This window comes from Meriones unguiculatus, chromosome 9, assembly GCF_030254825.1.
Source record: "Meriones unguiculatus strain TT.TT164.6M chromosome 9, Bangor_MerUng_6.1, whole genome shotgun sequence".
Taxonomy (NCBI): domain Eukaryota; kingdom Metazoa; phylum Chordata; class Mammalia; order Rodentia; family Muridae; genus Meriones; species Meriones unguiculatus.
The window spans coordinates 86,880,463-86,900,812 of NC_083357.1; positions in this window are offsets into that span (position 1 = coordinate 86,880,463).

The window sequence follows — 20,350 nt, forward strand, 5'->3', positions numbered from 1 at the left end:
TTCAATGTCCAATACTAGCAGAAGTTTAAAAAATCCATTCATCGTTGTATAATTATAGAATTAGGGGCAGGCAAATTATGTGTTAAATATTGATTTATCTTTTAAACTCATAATTTTACATATCCTTGATTTTAAAAACAAATAACCTACAGTAATGTAGTCTACAGTGTAACTGATAATATATAACCTGAAATATAACCTACAATAATTTTAATTATATGTTTTTAGGACTATTTGGTGTTTGATGACCAATTGGTATATTCTTCCTTAAAGAAGATTATTTCTACCATTATTAATGTTATTTAGTTGCTTTTAGTACTTTTTCTAGGATTCAGTCTTCTGGAATTTCCTCCATCAACTTTTATGGTCTTTGTTCAGCTCACATTTACAAGATTTTGTTGGTGAGACTTTATGGTATAGCTTTGGATATTACGAAGAGACAGTCTTACAGCAAACTATATATAGAGAGAGAGACTTTCAGTTAATTTTTTATTTGTTATATTAGTTATAGTTTATTTATTTTGTATCCCAGCTGTAGCCTCCTCCTCACTACCTCCCAGTCCCACCCTTCCTCGATCATCTCCTCCCTGCCCCTCTCTAAGTCCACTGATAGGCGTGGTCCTCCTTGAGTCTCACAGTGTCAGCATCTGCTTTGAAACACATATTAAACTTCTTTTTTTTTCATATAATATTATATATTTTTTTTTCAATGCAGTTTATTCAGGAACCTTGAACAATCATCTGACCCTGGGTAAAGCCAGCCCACTTTAAATAGCCTCTGGGTAGCCAACCTCAGCATGCCACGTGGCATATTAAACTTCTTAATCCCCTGGCTCTTACAATCTTTCTGCCCCATCTTCAGGAAAGTTTCCTAAACCTTAGGTGTTTTTGTTTTAGAGGTTTATCTATTGGAACTGTGTTCCACAATTCTGCATTTTGATTGGTCAGGTTTTTCATAATGACCTCTGTCTATTGCATCTATTTAAAAGACATGTTTTCTTTGTTTTTACTACACTGATATGTGAAAATAAAAACAAATAATTATGCTGGTTTGGTAAATTAACAATTACATGTTTCCCTTCAAGATCCATGGCCTCATTAGCCTTAGGTAGTTAGTTGGCTAGGTTTTCAGTAGGAAGCATGATTTCCTTGTTGTATAAAGGTCTTAAGCTGAATCAGAGAACTGTTGGTTATTTCCAGAGTATGTTTGCAATCCAAAACACACACAGGGTAATCATGCCTTGATGGTTGTTGTTGTACTGCTTAGGGATCACAGTGGGTGGTTTCCTACTTCTATAGTTTTGTATCGCACCTTCTAGTTCCATGAAACCTAGTTCTCAGGGTCGAAGCATTCAGGTTGGTTCAAGTGCACAGGACCCCGGGTGATGTATCTGAATTTCATGGTATCTTCAGCAACAGGGGCAACCAAATTTAAGAAAATTCATTTGTGGGTTGCTAATGTTCAAGTTTTATTCTTTTAACAATTACTTAACATTTTAAGAACAGAAAACAACTACATAATTTCCTCATTCTACCCATGTCAAGCCATCACACGTATCCCTCTTGCCTTGTTCCCTTTTGAATCCATGACTTTTTATCTGTAATTGTTGTCACACACACAAATATACACACACATGCACATGCACAATTATTGAAATAGCCCTTTATTTGTCACTTGTGCTCTTTTAAACTACGTGGAAATCTTAATTGTAGCCAAGATTATTAAGCTTATTAATCTTAAATCTGAGCACTCAGTGTTGTAGCCACTTAAGGACTTAGAAACTAGAGCAACTAATATCTTAGAAAATATTCTTCTATGTTTCAATAGAAAGCACATCATTGCACTTAATGCAGAAAATGTGATATGAGTCGAAATTCCTCTCTTTAAAAGATAAGTGAGCTGGAGGGATGGTTCCTCAGTTTAGAGTAGTTAATGTTCTGCAGAGGACATCAGTTCAGTTTACAGTAACTAAGTCAGATAGCTGCCAACTACACATAACTTCATCTTCAGGATGATCTCATAACTATGTTCTCTGTGGGCATCTGTTCACACATAAGCATTCCCACAAACAAACAGACATACGTTCACATGATTATAAATTATATAAATCTCCAAATTACCAAAAAACTAAAATGAAAAATATGTTCATCCAAATATGATTGTTGTTGATTAATTTAGTTGAACATAGGTCTTAGTTTGACCTGAATAAAACATGATTACATTGCTTATAATATCATGATGTATAACTATCTGAATAATTTCATGTGAAAAACAGCAGATACAATAGTGTTAAATAGTGCATCTACCTGAAGATAGGAGATTTATTGCATCTACCTGAAGACAGGAGAAAACAAAATAAGATCTTACAAAAAAAAAAAAAATTCTGATGGAAGACAGCCTCTTCTCTCAATTTTCTTTAAGCCAGTGAATGTCTATTATCTTAAATTATCTGGATTGTTTATCACTATCCCTTGAAATCAATGGAGAATAGGCTCAAGGATATCGCTAGATACATTATCTGTGGTTTCACAACTCTCTTTTGTAAAATGACACTGAATCACAATATTTTCTCAGAGCTTTCCTCATACACTTGTGTAATTTAAATAATTTCTAGAATTCCTGTAATTGTATTAGACATAATAAAATAGAAGTGCTATGTAAATTGTCAAATTGTCATACTAGAAAGAATAATGTCACGGGAAATCCTGTATATATTTAGTCAAGATCTTACACACACACACACACACACACAAACACATACACACACACCATGCACAGTCTCTCTCTTTCTTTCATTCTAAAATTAAAAAAAAAAATTAGAGATCAGAAAAGCATGTGACCAGGTAAATAACTGTTTCCAACCTAATTTCACAAGCTGGTGGTGAAACGGTAAAATAAAATTCCTCTAGAATATCTAAAATTAGAAAATAATGCCGATAATCACACATGCTAGAAGAAATATGAAAAAAAAAAAAGATTCCTCATCTAATGAAGTTAGGAATGCAGAATGCTGCCGGAGGAAAAGTCATTTGCAATCCAAATTAAATGCACATTTATGACCAAATGATCTCATATTGGGCTTATATCCTAGAAAAGTGAAAATTTATGTCTGTACCAATTCAGTCTAGTAGTATTCTAATAATAAGTAGCTTAGTTTTTCTTCTTTATAAACTATAATATCCATTTTACAGACCTAGTTCTGAAAAAACGAGACAAACCAGTGAAATATAAAAACTAAGATGGATTTATACTGAGGGAAAAGAATAATTACTATAAACAAAAACTAAAACTAAAAGCTGACATATGCTGTTTGAAGGAGGACTAGGGAAGGGTAAAAATGGTCATGAGTTATGCATGTTCTTATTGATAGCACCACACATGAATATTTAAGCATTCTTTTTAAATTTTATTTTCATTAATTAGTTTATTCATTTTGTATCTTAGCTATAGCCCCTTCCCCCCTCTCCTCTCAATCCCACCCTCCTTCCCCCTTCTTCTCCTATGTTCCTTCCCCAGTACAATGATAGTGGTGGTCCTCCTCCCCTTCCATCTGACCCTAGTCTATCAGGTCTCATCAGGACTGGCTTCATTGTCTTCCTCTGTGGATTGGTAAGGCTACTCACCTTTCAGGTGGAGGTGATCAAAGAGCCAGCCCCCAAGTTCATGTCAGAGACAGTCCCTGTTCCTATTACTGGGGAACCCTCTTGGACACTGAGCTGCCTTGGGCTACATCTATGCAGGGGTTCTAGGTTATCTCCATGCATAGTTCTTGGTCAGAGTATTAATCTCAGAAAAGACCCCTGGGCCCAGATTTCTTGGTTCTTTTGTTCTCCTTGTGGAGCTCCTGTCCCCACCAGGTCTTTCTATCTCCCCCTTCTTTCCTAAGATTCCCTGCATTCTGCCCAAAGTTTGGCTATGAGTCTCAGCATCTGCTTTGATACACTGCTGGGTAGAGTCTTTCAGAAGCCATCTGTGATAGGCTACTCTCCTGTTCCCTCTTTTCTCTCTCTTCCGATGTGCATCTCTTTTGCCTTTCTGAGTGAGGATTGATCATCTTACCGAGGGTCCTCCTTCTTGATTATCTTCCTTAGGTGTACAGATTTTAGTATGATTATCCTATATTATATGTCTAATATCCACTTATAAGTATGTATATACCCTGTGTGTCTTTCTGCTTCTGGCATACCTCACTTGGAATGATCTTTTCTAGATCCCACCATTTGCCTGCAATTTTCATGATATCCTTGTTTTTAATTGCTGAGTAGTATTCCATTGTGTGGATGTACCACAATTTCTATATCCATTCCTCAGCTGAGGAGCATCTGGGTTGTTTCCAGCTTCTGGCTATTACGAATAAAGCTGCTATGAAGTGTTCTTAATTAAACTCAATGAGATAGAAACTGTAACAAACCAAAGTCCTTGTGGTGGTTTTCATGGCACCTATAGGCTCATATGTTTGAATACTTGGTTACCAGTTGATAAAACAGTTTGAGAAAGGTTGGGGGCATGTCAGGCTTTGGAGAATTTAGGTGAGTAAAAGGCCTCCTGACATTTCTACATGCTCTCTACTCTGACTGTGGATTAAGATGTGAGCTCTCTACTGTTCCTGTCACCTAACTTTGCTCACCTCTCATGGACTCTGGGGGTTTGAATAAGAATGGTTTCCATTGACTCATCTAAATGGGGCCTTGTTGGAGTTAGTGTGGCAATTAGTAGGAGGTCATTGGGGGTGATCTTTCAGGTTTCAAAAGTCCAAACAAGGGCCCTCTCTCTTGTGCTCTGTCTGTCTCTCTGTCTCTCTCTCTGTCTGGTTGTAGATCAGAACGCATCTCTCAGCTATTGCCTTATGCCATGAGTACTGCTATGACATTGCTGCCATGCTACTTACCATGATGCTAATGTTCTAAGCCTCTGAAACTGTAAGCAAATTCCCAATTAAAGACTTTCTTTTATAAGTGTTTCATTGGTCATGGTGTCTCTTCACAGCAACAGGACGCTGACTAAGGTTCTAACCCATTGAAATGATAAGGTAATTAAATATTTTTTGTTTGTTTTTGTTTTTATTTGTTGAGCTCCTGTCCTCTCCAGGTCTTTCTGTCTCCCCCTTATTCATAAGATTCCCTACACTCTGGCCAAAGTTTGGCTATAAGTCCCAGAATCTGTTTTTATACCCTGCAAGGTAGAGCCCTTCAGAGGCCCTTTGTGGTAGGCTCCTGAATGAACTTGTAATGGCTGTTTTGGTTGTCAAATTTCCTACATCTGGAATACACTAAAACCCAACCAGCTAAGGACAGCTGTGAATGGTGTTTTTGGGTGGATCATTTGAGATTCGAAGGTCAATCCAAAAGTGCACTACACCTTCTGATAAAAGTCTATAAAATGACATTAAAAAATTAAAGCTTTTGCTTTTCACCTTTACTCTCACTGGAAAGTTCATTTATTCTGTTGAAGCATTCCTTTGCTGATGTGAAATTCACTTCTTCCAGGATTCTAACTTGGACTGAAGACAAAGCTAAGACATCTAGCTTTGGAGATTGAAGAGCTACCATATCCTTAAACTTTTGATCAGGAGAAAGCCATTGATGTACTGGCCTGATCATAATCACTAGAGCATTGTAATCAATTCTCTTCTGCTGGAGGCCACTGCTAATACAACCATGATAGATATAAGGAAGTCTTGGGTGGTCAAAAGATGATAAGAAATGGAAGGGTGAGAAGTGTAACCAAAAAATTATATATATATATATATATATATATATATATATATATATATATATGGTAGTGTTGAAGGTCAAATTTATTTTCTTTTAAAGAAATACTGTACAGGTACAGTCAAATAGCTTTTTATTAGGGAAATATAGATACTCTTAATGAGTATCAACAAGTAATAGGAAGATTCTTGATTCTTTAAGAAAACACCTAATGGTGTCTAGTCACCAGTACAGCAAGAGGGCTGGGAGGAACTAGGGACTGAGATTTGGAGTTCAAACTATGTTCCCAGAATGATTCAAGAGCAGGGATTTATGGGCAGGGTATAGGCAAAGCCAAAGTGTGACTGTGAAGCTCCAGCAGATAAAGTGGAAAAGTGGATTTCAATTGCCAAACTGGGCCTCCTGGTCAAGAAAATGAAGGCATTTCCCTGGAGGAAATAGTTATCTGTTCACTTTGTCCATTAAGGAATCTAAATTATTGAATTTCTCTTTAAGTTCCCAAAAGGATAAGGTTCTAAAAATGTAGAAGCAGATTTCGGAGTGGCACCTGAGCAGTTTCAAGGCTTTTTATACTATTAGGGACTATAATAGTTACGTTGGTCTTGGCATTAGGTGGCCCAAGGAAGTAGCCACCACCATCAGAGGATCCATCATTTTGGCTCAGTTTCCCACTGTCCCTATGTGGTGTAGCTACTGGCCTAAAAAGATTGGGAAAGCCGCACAGTGTTTCATGCAATGCGACAGGCTGTTGTGGCTGTGTGCCTCCTCCCTGTTCCTAGAGGCACTGGCATTGTCTCTGCTCCTGTGTCCAAGAAGCTGCTGCTGGCTGGCTGGTATTGAAGACAGCTATACATCAGCCAGGGGCCACAATGTCACCCTGGGCAACATTGCCAAAACCATCTTCTATGCCATCTCCAAGGTCTACAACTCTTGACTCCTGAGCTCTAGGCAGAGACTGTATTTACCAAGTCTTCTCAGGAATTAACTGTTCTGATAATCAGAACAGATTTGATTAGAGTGCTCTACTCACCTTAGGAAAACCCACAACAAAGAGTCTGTTTGGACCACTGAGACTCCAGCTGTGGCACCCATATAAGGATTTGCTAGAAGAAAAATGAAGTGAATTAAGTCTGGAAAAATTATTCTTGAAGATGATGAGGTAGTTCTGCTATTGGCTATTGTAGCACTATTATACAATTGTACATATGCAATGCTACATAGAAGATCCCAATGCGTATACAGTGATACGTCGAATAGTGTATATGTAAGTCATAGAAATCCATTGACAGTCTGTGATTTTGTCAGTCATGTAATGTCAAGTGAACATCCTGGTATAATTTCACTATGGTTTTGTAATATGTCATCACTTGGTTACTCAAGATGAAGCATATATTGTTCATTTGCATACTATTTTTGCAGATCTCACTGACTTCATAATTATTATTTCAAAAAGAGCAGGTGTGAGAACAGTTTGTTCTGTGAGTCATAACTTGCTGAGTTATGTACCAATTTTAATATATCCCCCAATTTTAGACTATAGAACTGATTAAAAAAACTAAAACAAGTTCTAATTTAACATTTTTAAATGCTGTGATAAATAAAATTTGACATGCTGAGGTTCCTCCAGTATCTCCTTCACTGCTCCTGTGTGTCAGGTTTCCAATATAGTGAGCCAACTCAAGAGTGATTTTAAAGCCTAGATAACTAGGACTCGGTAGCCCTATGTAGCCCCAGGGCCAAGTTATGGATTACTTTGCATAGCTGATCCATACAGAAAAGCAACCACTCAGGTTCTCAAATTTTTGCACATTGCTCACAGAATTGTATATAGGAAAGAACCAAAAATTCCTTGTTTCTTCAAAATGTGTGGGATGTAGGTAATATGAGTTTGAATCCATGGAAAGGCAGAGCCCCTTAAAAAACAGATTGCAATACTTTGTATCTACCTGAATATTTATGAAGGTCTATATGACTTTTATGGAATAGAGTATAAAACTGTAAAATAATACTAAGAAAGAAAGCATCCTTACTTCCCTGAAATTTTTTTTACTACATGTTAATGTGGTCTTTGCTCAGTATTTTTGTAGAGTCTCATGTTAAAACAGGTTTCAATTCAAAATTATTCTCCAGTATTCATGGAGGGTTGTGAAGAATTTTGTTAAGGTATAGATTAAAGACTTAAATAACGGGGATATAAAATTAAATAGTTAACTTTTTGATATATGTTGCTTGTTTCATATATATTCACCTTGAAGTCTTATAAGTCTCAGAGTTAATGGTCAGCTTCATAGAACAAAGTTTCTGTGATAAGGGTTGGAAGATGTGCTAATCTATAGATATAGCAATATGTATTTTAGTGTCAGTTAAATACACTCCTCTTTAAAAAAAAATAATATAGATTCAATCCTGGCCCTTTGACTTGACTTGTTCAATGACAGTGAAAATGGTGTCAGGAATAACTTCTGTCTTGTAAAAGAGGTCTTACATGCAATAAAGTTGTGATTAGTTAGTCTCATTATTTTATTATACTTAGTTGCATATATGACAGACAGATTGTTACTGTACCTCTCAGAGTTCTGTGAGCTGTACAGGGATCTACTGTAACTATGGGACTAATTCTTTATTTTACTGCCCAATGTTACTATAGGGTCAACAAACCCTGCTCTCTGTTGATATTTCTAGGTCTTAAACAATGTTTTCAAAACAACTGTGTTTCCTTTCCCATTATTCAAGCTTCTAGCATCATTATTAAAGATACTCATGCTACCTGATAATTTAGGTTTTCTACAACCTATCATTCAATGCATGAACAATATTTTCTTTTCAGTTCTGTTATTTTACTGTTTTAATATACATTTCAGATAAAACTCTTCTTTCCAGTTCTCTAGAATAAGTGCTATTCATATTTTACTTAGGAAATAATGAAATAAACATCATGAACATAACCCAGATTTTTTTCTTTCTTGCTTTTTATTTTTTTAATTTTATTTTTATTACATAAAGTCACTTTGTTTCCCAGCTGTAGCCACCTCTCTCATCCCCTCCCAACCACACTCTCTATTCCTCTTCTCCTCTCAGTACACTCCCCCAGTCCACTGATGGGGAAGTTCTTCTTTCCTTCCATCTGACCCTAGCCTATCAGGTCTCATCAGGGCTGGCTGCATTGTCTTCCTCTGTGGACTGGTAAGGCTGCACTCCCCCCAGGGGGAGGTGATCAAAGAGCCAGCCACTGAGTTTATGTCAGAGAGAGTCCCTCATCCCCTTAATAGGGGACACACTTGGACACTGAGCTGCCATTCTAAGTTATCTCCTTGCATGGTCCTTGGTTGGAGTATCAGTCTCAGAAAAGTCCCCTGTGCTCAGAATTTTTGGTTCTGTTGCTCTCCTTGTGGAGTGCCTGTCCTCTCCAGGTCTTTCTATCTCCCTTTTCTTTCATAAGATTCCCTGCACCCTGCCCGAAATTTGGCTATGAGTCTCAGCATCTGCTTCAATACCATGCTGGGTAGTCTTTCCAGGGCTCTCTGTGGTAGGCTCCTGTCCTTTTCCCTGTTTTTGTTTTGTTTTGTTTTGTTTTGTTTTCCCTCTTCCAAAGTCTACCCTCTTTGCTTTCTGAGTGAGGATTGAACAACTTCATGAGTGTCCTCCTTCTTGTTTAGCTTCTTTAGGTCTGTAGACTTTAGTATGTTTATCCTATGTTATATGACGAATATCCACTTTTAAGTGAGTATATACCATATGTCTGTTTCTGCTTCTGTGTCACCTTACTCAGGATGATCTTTTCTAGATGCGACCATTTGGCTGCAAATTTCATGATTTCCTCGGTTTTAATTGCTGAGTAGTATTCCATTGTGTAAGTGTACCACAATTTCTGTATCCATTCCTCCATTGAGGAACATCAGATTGTTTCCATATTTTGGTTATTATGAATAAAGCTGCTATGAACATGGATGAGCAAATGTCCTTGTTGTTTACTTGAGCTTATTTTTGATATATGCCTAGGAGTAGTATAGCTGAATATTGAAGTAGCACTGTTCCTAAATTATTGAGAAAGCACCAGATTGATTTCCAAATTACTCAGATTATAGTCATGTTCCAAACTGTTAGGCTGTCTAAGTTAAAACATATGATTATATGTTTTATATAAATCAATATAAAATATTAATATTATTCTTTATCTTTAATATTTCACTAGCTCTCCATGGCATGTTTGGTAGATTTTTAATGATAAGCTATATGGGTCAAGGTTGATGACATATTTAGTTCATGTTGATCTGACAAGAACACAGTTTTTCATCATTGTGGCTTTAATTACTGTCTGAATAGTCATCGGTATGCTTATGCAACTGGGGCCAGTACTGTCATGTGTCTCACACTAGGTATTTTATGTTTTGTAATTTAGTTGTTCCTATAAGAGTGGTGTTACTGCACTTGTGACTTAAAGCCTAAAACTTCTCAGTTTCCCATTAGATGCTTAATTCTTTGATTTATATTTGCTTTCATAAATTATAACCACCAATTTTTATCCACCCAAAGAGCATCAGACCCTTCCGATACCTTTTTCTCAGAGGCGGGACCTGGGGCATCAACCCGAATGCAATCAGACATGCTCATCTCTGGGTCAAAAGCTTCTGGCCCTGAGTGCAGTGCTTAGCCTCACATCCTGAGTGTAACATTTTAGCTCCCATGCTTGGGGAGACTGTCCTGCTTCAATGGCTGTAAGGCCTGAATGGTCGTGGTTGCATTACACTGTTGTGAGACTCTAATATTGCATATACACCACAGGCAAACCAAGGAGACCAACACCAGAAGGCCTGCTAATGCTCCCATGCCCGCCCATTCCTGCAGATGATTCATGGCTGCAGCAATCCATGATGATAATACTGTGGCTAGTCCTGTGTCCACTCTGGTAGAATTTACCATGACAATGGCCACTCTCAGCTGCTCCATCGTAGTATGGAATTCTCCAGTCCAATTACCTAAAATATAGCTAGACAATTATTTAGACAGATTTGCAGCACAGGAAAAATTCTCATATTGTATGCTAGTGACCCAAAGTCCAGCATACTTCCATTGACAGCCAAGTTGAGCAATTTGCCATAGGGTATCAATTTGCTCCTGCACGAGGTCAATCCTCTTATTGAACACCATCAAGCCTCCTTTTAGTTGAGCATTAATTCCTTTTTGTACATCTAAGGCATGAGCTACATTGGCTAAAAAATTATTCAGGGTCTGAGCAGTCTGCAGAGTGTGACTCATGGCTAATGCCGCGGTGGTAGCTCCAAGAGCCGCCAATGAGATGGCAGTAACAATGGCGGCTGTAATTCCAAGATCCCTTTTCTGTCTGAAGAGAGTTTCTGTCTGAAGAGAGTCATAGCGTGAGGGGCATCAACGGGCAAAGGCACCCAGCGAGGCATGCGAGTAACCAGGGCATACCTAAATTCACTAGCATTCCAGCATTGGGCAAAAAAGCAAGTATCATTACCACAATTACTTGGCTCTATCTGGCTAACAATGAACAAAAATGGGAGATATAAACAAACAGGTGTGGGCTTATAGGAAATATTATGAGAAGCCTTAACCCCCTCGTTGGAACGTCCTGCATCATTTCTAGAATTTGCAGTGGTAGTGTCCGAGGTCTGAGTAGGTTCAGGAGACCATTGCCCCCAGGGGCGATACGTGCTCCGTGTAAATTGACTAACTCCATGTTTTCCTCCACTTTTGAAAGTCATTTAAGGTATCTTTTTTTTTTCCTTTTTTTTTAAAATTTTTCATCAATTACACTTTATTCATTCTGCATCCCCCCCCATAAGCCCCTCCCTCCTCCCCCTCCCAATCCCATCCTCCCTCCTCCCTCTGCATGCATGCCACTCTCCAAGTCCACTGATAGGGGAGGTTCTCCTCTCCTTTGTGATCTTAGTCCATCAGTTCACATCAAAAGTGAACTGTGGCTGCATTGTCCTCTACTATGGCCTGGTAAGGCTGCTCCCCCCAGAGGGAGGTGATCAAAGAGCAGGCCAGTCAGATTATGTCAGAGGCAGTCCCTCTTCACATTACTATGTAACCCACTTGGACACTGCCCTGGGCTACACCTGTGCAGGGGTTCTGGGTTATCTCCATGAATAGTCCTTGGTTGGAGTATGAGTCTCTGGGAAGTTCCCTGTGTTCAAATTTTCTTGTTCTGTTGCTCTCTTTGTGGAGACCCTGTCCTCTCCAGCTCTTAGTATTTCCCACTTCTTACCTAAAATTCCATTCACTCTGCCAAGCAGTTGCCCATCAGGCTCAGCATCTGCTTTCATAGTCTGTAGGGCAGAGGCTTTCAGAGGCCCTCTGTGGTAGGTTCCTAGGTTGTTTCCTGTTTTCCTCTTCTGATGTCCATCCTCTTTGCCTTTCAGGATGGGGATTGACAGTTTTAGGTAGGGTCCTCTCTCTTGCTTAGTTTCTTTAGATGCACAGATTTTAGTGGGTTTGTCCTATGTTATATGTCTATATGAGTGAGTATATACCATGTGTGTCTTTTTGCTTCTGGGACAACTCACTCAGGATGATCCTTTCCAGGTCCCACCATTTACCTGCAAATTTCATGATTTCCTTATTTTTCATTGCTGAGTAATAATCCATTGTATATATGTACCACAATTTCTGCATCCATTCTTCAGTTGAGGGGCATCTAGGTTGTTTCCAGCTTCTGGCTATTACAAATAAAGCTGCTACAAATGTGGTTGAGCAAATGTCCTTTTTGTGTACTTGAGCCTCTTTTGGATATATGCCCAGGAGTGGTATGGCTGGATCTTGAGGAAGTGCTATTCCTAGTTGTCTGAGAAAGCGCCAGATTGATTTCCAGAGTGGTTGTACAAGTTTACATTCCCACCAGCAGTGGAGAAGGGTTCCCCTTTCTCCACAACCTCTCCAGCATGTGTTGTCACTTGAGTTTTTTATCTTGGCCATTCTCATGGGTGTAAGGTGAAATCTCAGGGTTGTTTTGATTTTCATTTCCCTAATCGCTAATGAGGTTGAGCATTTCTTTAAGTACTTCTCTGCCATTTGATATTCCTCTCCACAGAATTCTCTGTTTAGCTCTGTTCCCCATTTTTTAAGTGGATTACTTGGTTTGCTGCTTTTCAACTTCTTTAGTTCTTTATATATACTGGATATGAGTCCTCTGTCAGATAAAGGGTTGGTGAAGATTCTTTCTCAATCTGTAGGCAGTTGCTTTGTTTTGATGATGGTGTCCTTTAAGTTTTTTTTGTTTTGTTTTGTTTTTTGCCTTGAAACTTTCTTTCTCTTTTTTTTTAATTTTTTTATTAATTACACTTTGTTCATTTTGTATGCCACTATAAGTCCCTCCCTCCTCCCTTCCTGATCCCACCTTCTCTCCCCTTTCTGCATGCATGCCCCTCCCCAAGTCCACTGATAGGGGAGGTTCTCCTCTCCTTCTTTCTGATCTTACTCTATCAGTTCTCATCAAAAGTGGCTGCATTGTCCTCTTCTGTGGCCTGGTAAGGCTGCTCTCCCCTCAGGGGGAGGTGATCAAAGAGTAGGCCAATCAGATTATGTCAGAGGCAGTCCCTCTTCCCATAACTATTCTGAATATTAGCCTTCTGTGAGAAACAGGGTCTGTGAAGATCCTTTCCCAATTTATAGGCAAACACTGTTATGATGACAGTGTCCTTTGCTTTACAGAAGCTTTTCACTTTCATGAGGTCCCATTTATTGATTTTTGATCTTAGAGCCTGTGCTGTTTGTGTTTCTTCAGGAAGTTATCTCCTGTGTCAATGAGTTCAATGCTTCTTCCCACTTTTTCATGTAACAGGTTTAATGTGTCTGGTTTTATGTTGAGGTCTTTGATCCACTTGGATTTTAGTTTTGTGCAGGGTGATAAATATGGATCTATTTGCATTTTTCTACATAAAAACAACCAGTTAGACCAGCACCGTTTGTTGAGCATGCTATCTTTTTTCCATTGTGTGGTTTTGGCATCTTTGTCAAAAATCAGGTGTCCATAAGTGTGTGGGTTTATTTCTTGGTCTTCTGTTTGATTCCATTTATCCACCATTCTGTATCTGTGCCAGTACCAGGCAGTTTTTATTATTGTTGTTCTATAGTACAACTTTATATTGGGGTGGAGATAACTCCAGAAGATCCTTTTTTTTTTGTATTAAGTGCAAATGAAATTTTATTTAGCTCTAAAGTAAGATGATGGAATAACTGATGGAACTGTGGATAATATTGCAAATGAAGTACATTCATCTAGAAATACAAATATCACATACTTTCTTTCATATGTAGACTATAGATTTAAAAAAATGTACACTTACATGCGTATGACATAAAGCAAAGTGGTGATTGACTGTGATGGAGGCTAGTTGGATTCGAAGGAGGAACAAAAGAAGGTAGATGTGGATGTGGACACAATGGAGGTGATTTGTGCTTTCTAACCCAGACCAGAACCCAGCATTAAAGAAAATATGATTTATTAATTAATTTGTAAAGTGAAATTTTGCTGTGCTCTGCCCATTGTGTGTAAAATCTACTGCAATGCAGTTACCATGTCTTTAAAAAACAGATACTTTATTATGAACTCCAATCTAATAATTAATACTATAAAATGAAATACATATCATGCCACACTTGAGAAACCACTTTTTATGGCATGACATCCCAACCCAACCATAGTGGATTTGGTAGGTGTGATATGGAAATGTAAGGACAAAGCTACAGAGCAGAAGTTGAAAAACAAAGCCTTCAGAACAACGACAGTCAGTCAATCGAACAGGTAAAATGACAAACACCCTAGAATACAGGAATTTAGGGACATCATTTTAGCATAAATATAGATGTCATCTAACACACCAATCAGATGGTAGTGAAGTTGCAGCCAGATTTCTGCAGCCAGTTCATTCAATGCTCATGGAAAGCAATAAAAATGAGCCTTAATGTACTAAATATTCACATTTGTAATAAATAGGGCATCCAGTGATGAAGTTTAAAGTTACTAGGGAGAAACCATACTACTTTGTCCAGGTATGGGCAGAGTATCATCACACAATATTTATGCCTTCCAAGGAACATGGAAGTAAAAGCAAAGCACTGCCACGAACAATAAAACCTTTACCTGTAATGTTGTCTGGAAACAGTTCTTCTATCGTAGAGGATTGTTTTAGTGATTCTGGGTTTCTTGTTACTCCATATCAAGTTGACAATTTTTCTTTCAAAGTCTGTAAAGAATTGTTTTGATAATTTGATGGGAATTGCATTGAATCTGGAGATTCCTTTTGTTAAGATGGCCAATTTTACTATAGTCTGAAACTTTTTAGAAATTTATTTATTAAGCATATATAATCATGAAATAAAGTATATATAGTCATAAAAATGGATTTCAACAAGGAACTGTATTGCCTTAAACTATATATGTCAGATATCATCTCTAGCAAATACTGGTTTTTTGGAGCAGGAGGGCTTAAAATTAAAGAACTTCGCTACTGAGTTTGCAAGTGAATTCGCAGTTTTGAAAGTATAAGAAAACCTAAAAATCCATGGGAACTATGTAAACAAAATAATACATGCAAAGGGTACGCATTCAATGTCTATGTATCTAACTGCTATGAATTATTGAATAAACATAGTATGGACTGACAAATATGGAAGCAAAGCTAGGAACACAAAAAAGGGTTTAAAAGAAAATATATACAAATTATCTTTGTTTTCTCATTTGTTATTATTGGAAGGTCCGTGGGTGTTTGGATATGTTTGTCAGAGTAGAAGGAGCTGATAGAGGAAATGTTGAAATATATTGTTGTTTCTCCATAATTTTTTAAATGGCAAAAAAAAAATATTCACATACCCCCAAAATTTATTCCTGGCTGACCTATTATTTTATCTGAAATTCTCACCAAGCTTGGAAATTTTATGCTGAAAATGTATTTCTAAAAGAATTCTCTTAAACTACACCCACGTTAATGCCAAGATTTTGCAATTCAAACATTAAGAATATTATATAGTTAAAACACAACAGCTTTAAAAACATAAAAGTTGTTTATTGTTCCATGGTTAATCTTTATTTATTTAATGAATAACAGAGTAGCTATATTATAATATTTTCATGTTTTGTTTTTGTTTGAGGAGAGTAGGGAAGAGAGAAAGAGTTGTGGTAGTGCAAGAGAGATAAAGTTGGGTGGGAAGGGATGTGGGAAAATCTTGGAAAGAGAAATAATAAAATCAAAGTATATTGAATGAAAACATTTAGTTAATTAAACATAAATTAAATTATCATATAAGACTATATGTATCATAAACCATGAAGTATAATTGACCAAAACATACTTCTTCAATTTTGGTACTGGGGTGTAAAGGGTAGTCCATTGATTTCAGAGAGTTACTTCCTTATGGTTTGCAGAATACTCTAACTTGGAATTCTCCACTCAGTGGTACAGAAGGAAAATGTTTTATGAGAACCCCTGCTCAGATGTAGCCCATGGCAGCTCGGTACCCAAGTGGAATCCCTAGTAAAGGGAACAGAGACTGTCTCTGACATGAACTAGGTGGCTGGCTCTCTGACCAAACTCCCCCTGAGTGGGGAGCAGCCTTGCTAGTCACAAAGGAAAATAATGCATCCAGTCCTGATGAGACCTGATAAGGTAGGGTCAGATGGAAGGGGAGAAAGACCTCCCCTATCAGTGGAGTTTGATTGCAGCATGGGAGGAGATGAGGGAGTGAGGATGGGATTGGGAGGGAATAAGAGAGGGGGCTACAGCTAGGATACAAACTGAATAAACTGTAATAAATATTAAAAGCAAAAATTTAATTAAAAATTTTGAGAATAATATATTTGTTATTAGACATTACTTTGAACCTATGAGATAAGTCAATCATCTTGAAATGAAACAAATGAGATGTAAAGTGATTACTCGATGACTAAGAGTAATGTGTCAATCAATGATCTACTTTTCTTAGAATTTGCTATATATGCTTGTGCTTGCAATTACTAAATTAACCTCCTAACTGCAAATCAGAAGAGCCCTTAAGTTTGTATTACATCTCAGTATGGAGGAACATTAAATTGCCAGATGTTCACTTTTAATAAAACAATTTAATGCTTATGAAGTCCAGCAGGGTCTTAGAAAACTCATTGTCATCATACTTTTTTTGCCCCTTCTATTTTCCCTTTCCCCCTGAGTACACAGTAAATTCTTCTGTCTTGCGATGAATTCTTACAATATCCCAAAGTGACTTTAAAATATCTAATAGCCTTCCCGTCTGATAAATTACACATATTTCACTCTCTGGTTGTTTATTTGTGCTTTCCTTTACCAAGTGAACACTAAAGGGGGAATTTGGGAGTTCTAAAATCTTCTGTACTCTTCCTATAATAGTAATGTTTTTAGCATCACCATAGTTAAGGAGCCGTCAGCACTTATAAACTCCTACTTTAGTGAAATTTTGCTTGGCATATAAGCATTCAGCCCAGCAGCAATTTTCATTTTAAGTTTTAAAAACCATCTCCTAGGATATTTGTGATGATGTGGTTAAAACTTAAAACAAAAGCTTACTGTTCTCTGATGATTCCAAATCCCCTCAAAGATTGCTCTTTGCAGATTTCTTCCCTGAATAAAATCAATTAGCTCATAATAGCTAGAGAGTGTGGAAAGATTTTTAGAAGATGCACTGATAGATATAATGCCATTTTGCACATCAAAATTACATTGAAGTATCAGAGGCAAAAATGTTGATAAATAAAAATTGCATATATTTTAATATTTAACACATTCTATTCAAAGAGGGAAAAGCCTTAGCTGATATATATGTTTTAAATGTGGAACACTTTCAAGTGAAGATTTAGGTTTAGCTTTAGACTAAACTAAGGCATTTTAAATGAATGCAAAAGTTTAAAGTTGTTTAAAATATCGAACAATTACAGACTCAGCCTGTCATCTCACCTCTTGTTCTGAGATGGTTCTTCTTTGACATCTTCTTCTGGATTCTTCTATTCTATTAACTTCTAAATGACAGGGTAATAATACCCTTCTTTCCCATTTGTGCCTTGAAACATAATGTCATTTAATTATATGGACTTAAATATTGTAGTTACATTGATAAATCTTAAACTTACATCTTTACATTTGAATTCTTCGTAATTTCACTGCTGAACTTGGTTTATTTTGCAAAAAATATTACAGTCCATAAGGATATAATATAGGTTGCAAATGCACTCATTGGAATCTTGATTCTGTTTCATTATATTGCCCCTAAATTAGTTTCTCTTTGGGACTCTTGAATCACACAGTAAGTTCCATTGTTTGTAAACTCCAAATAAATAAATGGACCAAGAAAACAAACTTCAGACTTGACATATTGTTTACTCTCTTTCACCACAACCAACCCATTAACAATCCATTTGTGCTTTCCCCCATCTCTTCTCTCATGCAATCCATCCTAACCATAGCCTTCTCTCATTCTCCCCTTCACTTCTCCCTTAACCCCCAATACATACCTTGAGGGCTCAGTTAAAGGCTAGGCCCACAAGCAAAAATATCTCCACTTTAAGTCTATTTATATTAATGGAGCATAGACCTAAAATTAGTATTCTTGTTTTAAATGTGGCAATCCCTCTTTAAACTAGACCGAAATGCATCATCACTAATTAATAAAGAAGCGATTTAACTAACAAATTTTTGCCAATGAGAAATCCTTTTACCTATTTATATGGTGTGAAATCCACACTGTGGACGTCAAGGAACTCTTGGAAACGTTTCTGAATTGTGTTTGCTTTGATGTTAAACCAGAAAATGTCCACTTGTGTTTGGGAGTGGTTCGTAGGTCCTCAACTCAGCCAATGAACTATTTAACATTTGCCATCTCTGAGAGAAGGTGAGAGGATATTTACTTTCAGGTTGTTTCTCTTGAGCTGCCCATATGCCAATGAACAGTTCTCAATCCATGCACGTACTGGCAGCACTAAATGGACTTAGTTTAAAAAGAGTGTGTGGTACCAAGAGGGAAACATTATAAGTAGATATGAGGGATGTTGAAGGCGTAGGAGTGCAAAACTCATTTTTGATCAAATAATATTGTTAACATGAATAAACTTCTCAGCTTATATATTTTTAATGTGGAAACTTTATTTTCAGTCATTTGTGAGGAAAGTGTATAGAGAGAATCACTACCTTTCCAGTTTGCTTAAAATTCTGAACTTTAGTTGAATAGTTCAACTAAATGTTCAAATAGTCATTTGAACATTTCATGTGTAGTAGTAAAAGAACCAGCTTCCATCTTTTCTCTCAGTCCGACATTGCCACCCTAGAGCAGCCACCTTCTATGTGCTCAACCCTTGCAAAACTTCTCCGTCCACCATTGTAAATGAGGAAAAGTGTTCATTTGAGCTTCCTCGATCAAATGTTTGTTATGTTGGGATTGTCTGCTATTTTAAGCCCTAATTTAAACCCAAATGAAAAAAAATCTCACAGACCTGCATTTTGTCTAATGTTATTTCTGTAGTAGAAAACAAATAAAATAATCAGTAATGCAAAGTCATTAGCCAAATTTCATATGGAGAAAATCTATTAAGTTGATTTATAGCACGATCACACTTATTAAGAATGTATTCTACTAGAAAGTGACAAATTTTTAATAATTCATAAACTGCAATTACTTTATGCCACCTTTAAGTTATATTAAAGTCATATAAAAGTTACTAAAATAACAGTGTGAAGTTTCAGTGGAAAATGAACAGCAACTACAATAAAAAGACTATTAAAAAAAGTAACATACAATCGTTACATATAGATCATGTTGATAAGCTAAATATCTAGTTCATAAATGAACAAATACCATGAGAGGACTTCTTGTTAATACTTTTTCCCACAGTTGATACTTCTGGATAATTCCAGAGCATAGTTTTTCAATATAGTTAACTATTGAAATCTTAATTTACCACCACTGAAAACATAACCATAGCCGTGTAGTTTCACTGCAAAAGAGACATTCACATGTCATGGGTCTTTTGTGAAAATACACCTATGTAGGACGCATTTTGGTATACATATGTAGGATACAGAATTATATACTACATATCCAGCTCTACACATTAAATTATTCCAAAACAATGATCAACCTTGCAATCAATACCATACCAGGTGATGGTACTGAATTAGTACTGAATTCCACTGAAGGATGTCAAAGTTTCTTGGGGAAATGTCTGTTTTTGTGTTTGGATACATTGTCTTCTTCTGGTCCTCCATGGTTTCTGTACACATACATACACAAACACTTTTTTTTTTTATGAAAAAAGTCATAGAATTTAAAACTGTCACTTTGAATCTATGGCTTAGTACAACGGCTGTGATGGCCAGTTTTATGCCAACTTGACACAGATAGATTTATCAGAGAAGCAGGAACCGCAGTTGACAAACCGCCTCCACAAATCAGCAGTAGGCAAGCCTCTACTGCAATTTCTTAATTAGCAGCTGATGTGGGAGGGCCCAGGCTATTGTGGTGTAGTCCCCAGTGCTCTAAGAAAGCAGCCTGGGCAAGTCACAGAGAGCAAGGCACTAAGCACCATCCCTCCCTCCTTAGCTTCTGCATCAGCTACTGCCTCCAGGTTCCTGCCCTGTTTGAGTTCCTGTCTGACTATTATAATAATAAT